Genomic DNA, 14,015 nt, shown 5'->3' with positions numbered 1-14,015 from the left:
CCCACATAACCACCGCGTTTAAGGATAGCAATTAAATAAATCTGTCTTTTTATGTGAAATGTCCCTACCTCTATAAAGGTCCATGTAGGCACCTTGTAACCCCGCTTGTGGTTGGTAGTTCCCAGTTTCTATGCAGTGCTCTCTGCTGCCCTCTCAGGGCAGGTCTGCACTATAAAAACATCCGAAATAAAATAAATGACAAACCAACGTACACCAAAGGCACGGTTTGATTTAATAGCATATATTCATGTGAACGCAAGCCTACCCATAAAAAAACTATACAAATATCTGTTTGTGAATTTACATGCAGTGACAGGCAGGTATTTACAGAGATGGAGGATAGTGTGTTACTGCCCGTCTCTAGTGTGTATACTTCCTTTTCCCGCCTTCCTGAGCCATGGTAGCAGGACAACTCCATTTGACCTAACTCAGTGGGGGTAGCTCGCACTACCATGTATTTTGTTTCCAGCCCCCTCAATCCTTCTCATTTTCATAGACACTGGAGCTCAGAAACCTTGAGGTGAGTCAACTTTAGCTTAAACACCTCCATATTGTTGGCATATAAGGGCCACCAGGCTACATTAGTTCTCTAAATTCATTGTTTGTTGTGACACAGTAGACTTTACATAGTTGGCAGCTCTTTCTTTGTTCTCTCACTGATTTTGCTCTCCTTTTCCAGTCCGGTACCGCATAACTTCATTCTTCCTGTTCATACTCACTTGATACTGTTGTAATACATTACATCCCTTCTTATGCATTTAAATGTAGCCCTGGTCTCTTCCTTTTATGGTAGCCACCCTATGTGTGGTGTCGGTCTGTGCATGTGTTTGGTGCTAATCTGTATCTTTGGCAGGAGGGGGTTGACATTTTAGCCATAGTGTGAGGGCAGGCAAGGTTAAAGCATGGGTTGTCAAACCTCTATCTTAGAACAACTTATCACATTACACATCAATTCCGTCGTGTAGTTGACGAGATAAGATGGTCCTGCTCCTGCAGTGCCTAGCACTAGCCATTTCACTGCCTACAGGGGTATGTTAAGGACATCTTGTACCCTCTGTGCTTCTCTCTTTTTGTTCCTGTGCTCCTTAACTTACAAATTAATATTTTTCTTTTCTTTTCTATGGCAAAATTCCGATACACACTTTGTATCATAAATATTCACTGAAAAAAACATAGTTCATAACTGCGTATGGGTCTACTCTAATGTGCAAGACCAATGACATTTGACAGTTGTGGTTACTAGCACACATAACACACGTCATAACTTGCTAAAGTCCAATCGGCAATTTTTTTAACCCCATACATCTGGAAAAACTACTGAATGGAATTACACCAACCCAAAAAACTATGCTCTCAATAAACTTCTACTTTCGTGTCAATTTTGGTGGAAATCTGTACGCACAAGCAAAATTTCCCAGGGAACTAAAATGGGAAAGCATATCTGTTTTTTTCACCCACCATATCTTCTCTTTTTTGCCCCGTCATGGATCGACACATAAATTTACATGCCGGACTTTAGCTGACTTAGCCAGGCGATAGCAAATTTCATGCTAATCAGTCCACGAGGGCAAAAGTCATAGGCAAATGCGCAAATTCTGTTTTGATTCAAAGTGTGACTGAACCATAACTACACAAATGCTATCACCACTGTGTTATATGTATACAGTTTGATGTGTTATACCAATACATACAGAATACATAATGGATAACCATGTAATACGGCCCAATATTGCATGTCCGTGTTCTGGTGACCTTATAAACCGCCAGATCAAATTTTGCATGGCTTATAAATGTAACCAGAACCTTTTGAATGAAATATAGGTCCATATTTAACATGTTATATATTTCTTTATTTTACATGTTTATTTTGGAGTAATTAGCTTAAAATAGCAGTTTTCGCCAAAGTGCAGCTAACAATGGGTACTGATTGGAATCGCAATGTTTAGATTTACCTTTCATTAATACATTGTTAGTAAAACAGTGAACTATGGTTAAGACCAGTGGCTTTTTGTGATTCTGTGGCTGAAGCTTTTACCACATGATTATGGATTTACAACGCTTGCCACATAATTAGCCAAATAATTTCCATAATTGGCAAATATGTCATAAAAAAAATAATTATCTTGCTCAAATTAATGTAAATAATACTGCCCGATAATGTGGCGCATAATTAGCCTAATTTAGATGACCTTTCCTCATAATCCAAGTGGCCCTGAGAATGGCAAAGCTCTTTCGACGGGTTTGGTGGCTGTCACGATGATGCAAAGGTCCCCTGCATTTTGTCCAATAAAACACCCAAACGGGAAATATGTAATTTAAGATAATATGATATGTTTATAGCAGCGTTGTCATAAAGGAAACGTTAAAAAAAATTCCCAAGTTAAGTTGGTATCTTCACGTCCTTTCCCAACCCAAGCGTAATAACTTCACCCTTTTAGTACTCGATAAAGCTTGTTTAATATGTGTGTGAAAGATATGTGTTGGTTGATGCGTACGTGTACAATGGTGTGTGTAATTTGATGTGTGGTGCTAGTTGTATTGGTGTATGCATTGCTTCTATAGGTATATAATAGTTAATGTGTCACCTTTGTTATTACTTAGTAGCCTTGTTATGTGATATGTTTGAGCTAATCATTATCATGTTTGTATGTGTATAAAAAGATTTATCATTGCATGACTAAGTTGTTTTAGTAACCCTGTATAGCACTAGAAAATGGTGGCTGTATGGTGTGACAGAGGTTACGTTGGCATAATTATATGTCTTTTGCTGAATGTGTACTATTGTATGAGTTTGGATGTATGAAAGTGGGTGTGTTCGCCTGCAAAGTGTGTGTGATTACAGCTCAAGTGGGTATGTGGCTATTTCCTATTGGTTATATAGACATGTTACTAGGTGTGGCAATATTAACGTCGCTGTGTGGTTGTGTTATAGGGAGTGCTTGGATATATGCTGGTGTTTTTTTGTGCACGTTTAATGCTACTTCTGTTTCTGTATACAATGTTGGGTTGATGACTTTGATTATGGTTGTATAGTTACATGGTTTGTGGGTAGACACAGATGTGAAGGAGGGTTGGTTGGTTGATTGATTGTATTAAGCAGTATTTGATGGATGGTCATGCTTAAGGGCCAAGGAGTTATAGTAATTCCAACTAGCCCGTTTTCCCCAGTTTTTAACCTTGTCAGACGGACCCCTGAATAAATACTGATTTGGGCACCGCCTGGGCGTTTTTAAAGATTACCTCATATAAATCCCACACCCTTTTTCCTTAAAAAAGTGCTGTCTTGTAAGGAAAGAGGTCGTGGCATGCCCGACCCTCTGAGGTTCGTGAAGAACTCGATGACGCATGTCATTGGATAACATTCAGTGAGTGAGAAAGGTCTTTCCCCTCTATCCAGTGGGTCCACCCTAGATGACTCGAGGTTGACTCTCTTTTGATTGTAACACTGTATGTGAGGAGGGTGAGTCATGACCTCTATTTTCCTCTCCCTTCCCTCTCTTGATTTTTACATATCCAGTGAAATCCATTACCTGAATTGTTTATGATGTTTTTGTTTTCATCTTTGTACACTACAAATTAGGTACTTTGTAAGATCTGAATTGAAATGTTGTTATATTTCTTGTTGTTTTGTTTACAAATGTAATGTACATGAACAATAACCAATGAAATTGGGAACATTATTAAAACAAAAAGTAGGTGGCGTGTGTTATTTTTCATAAACATTTCAGTGAGGTAACTGAATACACAAGTGTAATTTTCAATAGAAAAAAGTTTGATTGCTAAATAAGTCACCTATCTAGTAATTTAATATGTTTTGTTGGTGGTATGATTGTTTTTAACCAGTCAATGATTAATATTTTTGCTTTTGGTTTCTCTTATGTTTAATGTGGACAAGACTTTAAATTAATTCCATTCTTGTTCAAACTGGGAGGATGATTTAGCGTATTTTTTTCAAGTCTGAATTCTGAGGGATTCCTGGGTTTGCTGTGCTTAACAGTGTGCTGTTAAGCACAATTTATCAACAGAATTGGGTTGCGATGGAGTAGTTTGGATTTCACAGTATCTGATGGAGAGTAGTATTTCTTGCATTACAGAATATGTATGGTGCATTCTATTTTTGTGACCAAGGTGAAAGCCGAAGCGCGCCGGAGAAGCTTGTGCATTAAATTGAGATTCACATGCAGAACGTGTCTGAGTTTTCCTGGACGACAATGTGCAGAACTTTATACGCTTAGGACTTCCAGAGCCCAACACATATCGCCGCCCGACTGGGAACCTTGGAACTCCGGGACGTGATTGTGCATTCTATTTTAGTGTAATTATTTTTCATGTGGATAGTAATGATATTTGACATATTCCCAATTTACATCTACTTATCTGTAGTGAAGGAAGAGCATGTCTCTTTATATGCGATATATTCCTATTTTCACACTTCTCTTTGTCACACTTTGCCCAGTGTCAAGACCGTCTCTTCACTACTGACTTTAATCCAGAGATGATTTGTGATTGATACAATGTGAGTCATGTCTTGACTGAACATTTTGGAGATTAGTAATTTAGCAATATTTACCATGGAAATATAAAATATAACAATCTAAATTCACAGAGATGATGTCCCTCTGACTGATGTTGGCAATGCTGTATTTTTGTATAATTTGCTAAGTGCTGTAAGACATACCACTTATTTACCTTCATTAACCTATCATTACTAAACCCTATGGCTGTTTATAGAGCTACCTTTGTATATCCTTTTTATTTATTTTTAATGAACCTTATTAACAAAAAATAATGTAATGTTCACAAAACATGACAAAAATGTTGGCGAACTGGATGAAAGAAAACAAATTACTTTTAAAAACTGTTACATTCTACCTTTGTTGACTGAAGAGAGAACCTTAGAACAATTATTATTAAAGAAGAATTCTGACTGTATGGCATTAGAGAAGAGCATTAACCATTAAAGGAAATGTCACCTTACTACTGTTTATGGACGATCACATTCTTGTTCACAAGCATGAAATGCTTTCTTCACTGCTTTGTCCACTACAGTGTATGTATCTGCCTTGAGTGAAACAACGAAGAGAACAAAAGTGGCAGTAACTCCAGCACCTCTTTTGTACTGGCGTGGAACTAGACGTACCTGCCTCTGAGGATTTGTGAAGTAGATTGAGACCACTCCAAAAGTTGAACAATACTGGTTTTCGTGCAGCACATGCTGCTCTTAAACTGACTGGGCGGCTCCTCTGTGGTAGTATGCTGTTGTTTACGACCTGGGGCTAGCTGCAGATGTATTTCAAGAATGTTTATTATTGACATATTTGCAGATGTCTTACTACCCTTGTGCTTTGATGGCTCAGATGTTAAAGCTTACTACATTTAAGGACAGAACCACATTATCGACAGATTAACCCTTCTGCATTCTTACAAACGATACCACCCAAAGTTGAAAAATATATGGTGTTCCAGAGCAATCAACTGCCGCTACTTGCTTGGGTACTTTATTGTTAAGTGATTCAGATATCAAGGGTGCATGTTCTGCAGTTCTCTACTTGTCCTTCCTGTGCCCTTTCTCCTGCATTAGCCAAAGTACAATGCCAAACTCAAATCTAAAAGAAAGTTAGCTTCCCTACTTTCTCAAGAAGTTGTGACTGATGCCTTACTGTCACCATCTAGAGACAAACCAAAAATATTTGAAAATATGAATTCTTCTCATTTGAAAGTGAACTATAGCTTTGTTTGGAAGCTAAAGCACAATGTTTTGCAGTACAACAAGTTGGGAAAGGTATTTTCTTTAGCATTTTTTACATAGAAAACATAACCTATTGTGCCAATATAATATATTGAAATGTATATTTTAATTATCTTTTCAAACTTTATTTACAACTATGTTTTTATTAATAACTTGGATGTATTTCTTTGCAACATAGGTTTTATTTGCTTAAAAGTACATTTTCAACACTTGTCATGCTATGTTGCCTCTCTAGAAAAGCAACTGTGTTCTTCAAATTTCTATTTGTAGTCCAGTTACAGAAAGCTGTTTTAACCCTTTAGTTACTGAACGTTTTCCCCGTGTAATGTGAATGTTATTTAGAACTTTCCCTGGAATAGTCTTTGCTGACTAGTCCTAACACTGAGCAGGGCCGTCTAAGCTGCACAGGGGTTGTAGTAGAGTCTGTGTGTGCCTTTTACGATAATGAAGCCCAGGCAGCAAGTGGTTCCTAAGAATGGATTGTCACGGGGTAACTCCGCAGGATCCATACGCAGTGATAAGCTCCACCTCCGGACCTGCCAAACACCCTGGTGGTCAAATACGTACAGGGTGTTTGGTGGATACGGCGAGGGAAAAAACCCCTAACAAGGGGAAAAACCCAGGGAGGGAAAGAAAGGGGCAGCAGGGAAGGGAAGCTGAAAAACAAAGCACACAGTTTAGTAAATACAATACTTTCTACTCTCAATGTATCTCACTAAAGACCAGAGCTTCACCTGAGCCAGTACCTTAGAGCGGCTATACCGCAGCGTTCCTTCCTTGCACCTTCCTCCCCTACAGAACACAAAAACAAGGGTTAGAGAACACGGCCCCTCGTCCACCTAAGAGGTATCAAAGTATGAGGTGACAGTCACGTACCCTCCTCATAAAGTGAAATGCCCCAACATTAATCATCTCCAGCGGGGTTCCCTCCAGGTATGTTCCTGTCAATACACCACACTAGAAGCTCTTCTGAAAAATAGGGATCAATAACGTCTAGCTATGTGAGGTATATATTGCTCCATATACACCCACGTATATCCACGTTCATATTTGTCCATCCAAGTCTATCAACACGGGAGGGCGTAGGAGTGAACTACTGCCGTCCGCGTTGTATGCCTTATTCTGCCCAACGGTCTCCGATACCTTCGTGACGGCAATGAGGAGGAATTCCCTCCCTCGCACTCCGCCCCTTGCAGGTGTCGTAGAGGAATGCGGGCGCCAGCCTGTTCCCCTTCTCTCAGGGAGAACAAAGGACCCTGCCCCGGACTTCGCTCCCCGGCACCCCAGCCTAATCCCTGGTACCTGCCCGAGCGTCTCGCTCGCCAAAACCCCCGACCTGGGTCTCTCCAAACAAACTAATCCTCTCTCACTCACTCGGGAGTCTGGATCCGCTCTCCTGCGGGTGCCGCGTCTCATGCAGCCTCCGGATACGTATGCACTGAACTCCGCATCTCCGTCTCCCGCCAAGTCCACTTGAATCACGAACAATTTCCCTACCGGTCTCGCCACGCTATATCCTTCCGGCGGCCGGGGCTTCTGGGATTTGTAGTTAAAACCCACGGAAGCGTGGGAGTTGTAGTCCAGGCAGGCGCCTCAACTAGATCCTGACATGGATAAGGTACTGAAAAACAGACAGATGTGCTGGGCTTGTAGCAGCTGTTCCTGGTGCAACCAGAGTTAGCAGAAAAGGATGCCACATATCCTGAATATGGTTGTATTTCATACTGCGTGCAAGTGTTGAATTCCAGGTGGTGGAATGCACTGCTTGCAATCTAAGTGGTGATGTGTTATAGCAAGGTGACCAGTCTACATACTATTTAGACACGAAGACGATACTATGGCACGTCTAATCAATATAATTTGGATTTTATTCCACAGAGAATGTGTCCTCATTTATGTTTTGGTATCAAATCTGTACATACTCTTGGAGGTGATCAGATTGGTTTCAACCAATTACACTGTACTGTGAAGGGAGAAGATGGTGCTAGACCTTCCACTTCTGAAGCCGCTCTTGTGCATGCAAATCCACAAATGGTGGACCTGGGTGGGGAATCTTCTTTGACTAACAATAGCTGTGCATATGAATGTCACGTTTGTTGTGGTATGCTTTGGTCGATTGCTAAAGATGATAATGAGTAGGAAAAGCATATTTTCACCCATGATCTTCTATGGTCCTCTGGTAGTGAAAGCAAATGAAGGAGATATTTTCTAAAGCCCTTTTCGTAGAACAACTTCTATCCGATTCCCTAGCACATTCGGTTCTTTAGGACCACCAAATTGGTTAAAAATAGACTATGACATTTTTTACTGTAATGCTGTATATATTTTACATTGTTCGGGAACATTGACTTCTTTTTATTTTGATGCATTTCTGGGTGATAGGGGTGTAGTGTGTTTGTCTTTTTTGTCCCTTTTGTGTGTTTTGTGTTTGTTGTACATCCATGGTTTGCAAAACTCTGTTATTCAAAGGACATTTGTGCAAATTGAGACTGCCCATCTACTCTGGTGTTGTATGTGTAATTTGATTTGTAAGCACAGTCAACTGAGACTTGGGGTTCACCATTTGCTGACATCATGATGTGTTTTGCATGTCCTACCGACTTTGGGGAGAGGACATTGTGTGCACTGTATGTGCCTGCATTGTCAATTGTTTGCGAACAAAGTTGCGAATATTTTAAGTGCAAATTGAAATTACATGTTCTCCACTCTGGTACTGTTAGGACATTTTTATTCTTGATTCACTAAGGCGTGGCTATTGGCTACACTGACTTGGGTTGTGCAGGCCTTGTATGTGTATATTTGTGTGTGTGTATATGGCCACTGTTAGCATCACACTTTCATAGGAAATGGATGCCTTGTTTTGCTAATAACTTGGCGATGTTTGAATCTTCACAAAACGTTCCCAAAAAAGTCTCATCCACCTCAGTTTCTCCTTGAAACGTTTCGTGTGATCTATAAAGAGGGGGCTGTTTTCCCCATGCAGTTTTTCATAGGAACTTTAAACACAGCTACATCTAAGACACCTGAATGGAATTACTCCAGATTTGGTAGAAAGCTAGATCTAGATCCAAAGAACGCGTTGGTTGTGATTTGGTGTAAATTCGTTCAGTAATTTTTGAGAAATTAGGTTAATAATTTATATATATTTCATGCTGCAGTGGCTCAAGCACACACTGTGATTGGCTGGCTGCAACCTGAAGGAATGGTGAGTCTCTCATCTTGGATCTCGGGTACTCAGTCCCCAAGTCCTACTAAATACATTAAGGGGTGGGGTAGGTGTACCCTGAACCCCCCCCCCCCCCCCTTAGGCCATGTGGTGTGTTCCAGAGGGACAACCTGTGGCCAATTTTAAAAGAATGTGTTCGAGGCATGTGAGCTGTAGATCACATGCTTTGCATACTCCTGCCATCTAGTATTGGGTCCGGATGTTTGCAAGTTGTTTTTTTCCCCAAAAAGTCTTTCCAGTCACGAAGTAGGTGACTCCTCCTTTCGGTGATAGTGCACGTGGGCATCGACTCCATTGGTAGATTGTTTTTTTTCCGCCATCGGGTTCGGACTTGAATTGCTGCGCTCCGGTTCAACAGGTCTCTCGTGTTCCCCTCGGTGCGGAATCCACTTACCCTCGATGGTATTGTTTTCGTTCACGCATTTCCCTTTCGCCACGTATCCTATTTAATACAAAAACTCTTTTTGATCCGGAAACTCGTGGAAGGCCGTTGGGCCTACCCGCGTCGGTCCGCAGTCGATGGAACGGACTTCCTTCAAATTCTGCCCTCGGTGCCACGCGAAGTTCCCGTGCACAGACTCACCCGAAGTGTGCAACTTGTACTCATCTCCGGAGCACAACGAACAGGACTGCGACGTGTGTAAATATTTCCATTAGAAGAAAATGCTTCAAGACCGCCGAGCTTGATGTCGCGACATGCTGAGTCAGAACACCGGCTCCATTCCGGACCTCTTCGGAGAAGATTCCGAACAAGAAACCGGCTATGCCATAGAGGCAGAGGTAGAGTTCCCAACACAAGCACCTCCCCCTCAAATAACAAACGGTGACTTGCCTACACTTCCCCCTGATCATTTAACACCTGTCGGGGACGTCTTTCACAATTCCTACCCGTTTGGCAATCAATAACTACAGACAAATGGGTGCTAGGAATTATCCGTTCTGGTTATTGCCCGGACCTTACCAACAATCCTCCAAACATTCTTCCACGTTCACACAAAATGTCACCAGACCATTTACACCTCCTCAAACAAAAGGTTAGTCTTTTCTTTTTAAGGAAATCATAGAGCCCGTCCCACTACAATTTCAGGGGTCGGGCGTATACTCCCTCTACTTTCTCATACCCAAAAAGGACAGTTCTCTCAGACCTATTTTAGACCTCAGAGAATTAATTCTTTACATACAATCAGATAATTTTCATATGGTGACGCTTCAACAAGTGCTCCCGCTTCTACAGCAGGGGGACTTTAAGTCTACGCTAGACTTAAAGGACGTGTATTTCAACATTCCAATACATCCAGCTCATCGCAAATTTCTCAGATTTGTGGTAGCGGGGCAGCATTACCAGTTCAAAGTACTCCCATTCGGAGTCACCACTGCTCCCAGAGTATTTACAAAATGTCTGGCAGTAGTCGCTGCTCACTTACGAAGACAACACATTCATGTCTTGCTGTACTTGGACGACTGGCTCATCAAAGTCAGTACGTACCTAAAGTGTCTCCAGCTCACTCACATAACACTGCAGTTACTCCACGAACTGGGGTTTACAGTCAATGTGTTGAAGTCGCATCTTCAACCTTCCAACACTCAAAACTATCTAGGAGCCACTTTAGATACTCAGACTTTCCCCAATGCATCCTGGATTTGCAATATTCAGGCTCTAATTCTTGAGTTTCAGCCCTCTCACTCACTACCAGTTCAAGTGTATATGCAGCTGCTGGTAATAATGGCCTCTTGCATCATAATTGTTCTCCATGCCAGGCTTCACATGGGTCCCCTTCAGGAATGCTTAGCAAGTCAGTGGAACCAGTCGCAGGGTCTCTTAACCGATCTACTGTTGGTAAACGGCCATACTCATCGCTCTCTGCAGTGGTGGAACCCACAAAATGTGGCAAAAGGACGGCCCTTCATAGATCCTGTTCCACAGACAATACTAACAGCAGACGCGTCGCTCACTGGTTGGGTAGCTCATCTCCAGAGTCACACAATTCAAGGCTTGTGGAGTTGCAAAAAGCTCTCCACATAAATCCTCTAGAGCTGCTAGCAGTGTTTCTAGCGCTCAAAGCCTTTCAAATTCCCCTTGCAGAAAAAGCTGTCCTAGTCCGCACTGACAACATGACAGCTATGAATTATATACAAAAATGGGGGGGACACACTCTCTCCAACTGTCACACCTAGCTCAAGACATTCGGAAATGGACCATACACCACAAAATCTATCTCCTAGCCGAACACTTCCCAGGAGTAAACCATCAGATTGCCGACTTTCTCAGCAGTCAGAGGCAGCAAATACACAAGTGGGAGCTTCACCCTCAAGTTCTCCTCCCATACTTTCAAAGTTGGGGGTTTTCTCAAATAGATCTTTTTGCCACACACGAAAATACAAAATGCCCAAGCTTCGCCTCCAGGTATCCACTCCCGCTCTCCATAGGCAAGCCACTATGGATGAACTGGTCAGGGATATTTGCCTATGCTTTTCCGCCTCTCCCACTCATTCCATCAGTGGTTCGGAAACTCAGACAAGCATCCCTCACACTGATTTTAGTAGCTCCCGTATGGGCCCATCAACCTTGGTTCACAACCCTGTTGGAGCCATCAGTAGTTCCACATCAAAGCTGCATCTCGCATCCAATCTCCTCACACAGAGCCATGGAGGAATCAGACACCCAGATCCCAAAGAACTGAACCTAGCAATCTGGCTCCTGAAGTCATAGAGTTTGGTTATCTAAATCTTTTCCACCAGACTGTATGAACATTATTAGAGAGGCCAGAAGACCTACTACAAGAGCTTGTTATGCAGCTAAATGGAAGCGTGTTCTTATCTTTTGTAATAACAACAACAACATCAATCCTCTTGATGCTTGCATACAAAATATCATATGTTATTTGTTAAACTTGCAGCGGTCGGAATTAGCTTACACTTCTATCCGCTTACATCTCGCTGCAATAGCTGCATATCTACAAAATACGCAACGCTTATCTCTCTTTAGAATACCAGTTATCAAAGCTTTTATGGAAGGGCTAAAAAGAGTTATACCACCAAGACTTACACCTGCCCCAGGGTGGAATCTTAACATGGTCCTCACATGATTAATGGGCCCACCTTTTGAACCCATGCATGAATGAGAACAACAATTTCTCTCGTGGAAAACGCTTTCCCCATTGCAATTACTTCACTGAGGAGAGTGGTTGAGCTACAAGCACTAACCATAGAAGCACCTATTTTCCATCTTCACAAAAACAAAGTGGTTCTTCGTAAGAACCCTAAATTTCTACCTAAAGTAGTTTTTGCCTTTCACAGCAATCCGTCGGTTGAGTTACCTGTGTTCTTTCCTCAACCAGATTCAGTAGCAGAACAAGCTCTACACATTTTAGATATCAGAAGAGCCCTCTTATATTACATAGAAAGAACAAAGTCCTTTCGTAAGACTAAACACATTTTTGTTGCTTTTGCTCCACCTCACAAGGGCAATCCTATATCCAAATCAGGTATTGCTAGATGGATTGTTAAATGTATTCAGAGAACTTTAACAGTAACCCCTGGGGCGCATTCCACTCGCTAAATAGGGGCTACTATGGTTTTTTTTAGGAAACATCCCCATAGTTGACATTTGTAAGGCTGCAACATGGTCTACACCACACACATTCACCAAACATTATTGTGTAGATGTGTTAGCAAGACAGCAAGCTAATATGGCCCAGGCCTTACTTAGAACACTTTTTCAGACAACTGCAACAGCTACATGTTAGCCACCGCTTTGGGAGTTTACTGCTGTCTAATCTATGCAAAGCATGTGATCTACAGCTCACATGCCTCGAACTGATAATGTTACTTACCCAGTAAGCATCTGTTCTTTGTATGTAGAGCTGTAGATTCACATGCGCCCACCCGCCTCCCCTGGTACCTGTACATATTGCAGCTCTCTCTTACTTTATATACATATGCATGGACATCTCTATTCTACTCTTACTAACTCCATTCTCACCCTCTGCGGGGAAAACAATCTAACAATGGAGTCGATGCCCATGAGCACTATCACCGAAAAGAGGAGTCACCTACCTCATGACTGGAAAGACTTCTTCGAAGAAAAACAACTTTCAAATATCCGGACCCAACTCTAGATGGAAGGAGTATACAAAGCATGTGAATCTACAGCTCTACATGCCAAGAACAGATGCTTACTGGGTAAGTAACATTATCCTTATTTTGGGAGAGGGGCCTGGGGGCGGATTTCCATGCATCCTTATCCACTGCAGACTCCAGCGCGACCTCGTCGGGAATCGCGAAAGATCTATGGCACAATAAAAAAAAATATTATTTTATTTAAAGGAGGGTGTCTGGGAGGCTACAGGAGGTTGCCTTCAACACCACGCCACACACAGTGATGGACATCTTACATTAAAACGTAGAAATTCACTGAAAATAAACAAAGGTTAAAGTGACATTATAGATAGGATTTGTAATAAGATCTTACTTTACATTAAAAAAAACTTAGAAATTCACTGGAAAAAAACAAGGGTTTAAAGGAATGTGATAGCTGAAAATGTCACGTAAAACATAACATTTTAATCTAATATAACCACTTCAACGATTGTCAAATCCTGTGGGTTTGAAATAATGTCCAATGCGAATGACACCCAATTGGCGATCTCAATAGGATAAAACCCAGAAGCCTTCAAAGCTAGATTTACTGATTTCATGAGGATGATGACCGCTTAGATGAGTCAGAGTTGTCTTCAGCTCAATGGAGGAAAGGCAGAAATCCTCTGTATAGGAAGGCGCAAGAATTGTCAGAAGACTGGTGGCCGAAAGAACTTGCCACGCCTCCCTCCCTGAAGGGAGTGGAAAAAAACCTTGGTTTCAGCTGAACAAGAAGCTTTCCATGAAGGAACAGATGACTTCTATTTGCGGTGCTTGTTTCAGCATTCTGCAACTGCCCAGGCAATTGTTCCATTGGCTACCAATGAGTTCTAGGAAAATTATGGTGCTGGCCCTCATAACGAGTCGATTTGACTATGGGAATGCACTTTTAGTAGCGGCTAA

The 14,015-nt window shown here is 41.6% G+C and overlaps 1 protein-coding gene across 2 annotated transcripts in view; it reads left to right on the top strand.

The window, feature by feature from the left end:
- Positions 1–14,015, top strand: part of WWP2 (WW domain containing E3 ubiquitin protein ligase 2) — a 462,541-nt gene that overhangs the window by 148,808 nt on the left and 299,718 nt on the right. The window lies entirely within an intron of this gene.

The sequence above is a fragment of the Triturus cristatus genome, chromosome 12 (assembly GCF_964204655.1).
Source record: "Triturus cristatus chromosome 12, aTriCri1.1, whole genome shotgun sequence".
Taxonomy (NCBI): Eukaryota; Metazoa; Chordata; class Amphibia; order Caudata; family Salamandridae; genus Triturus; species Triturus cristatus.
This window is presented reverse-complemented; position numbering and strand designations above follow the sequence as displayed.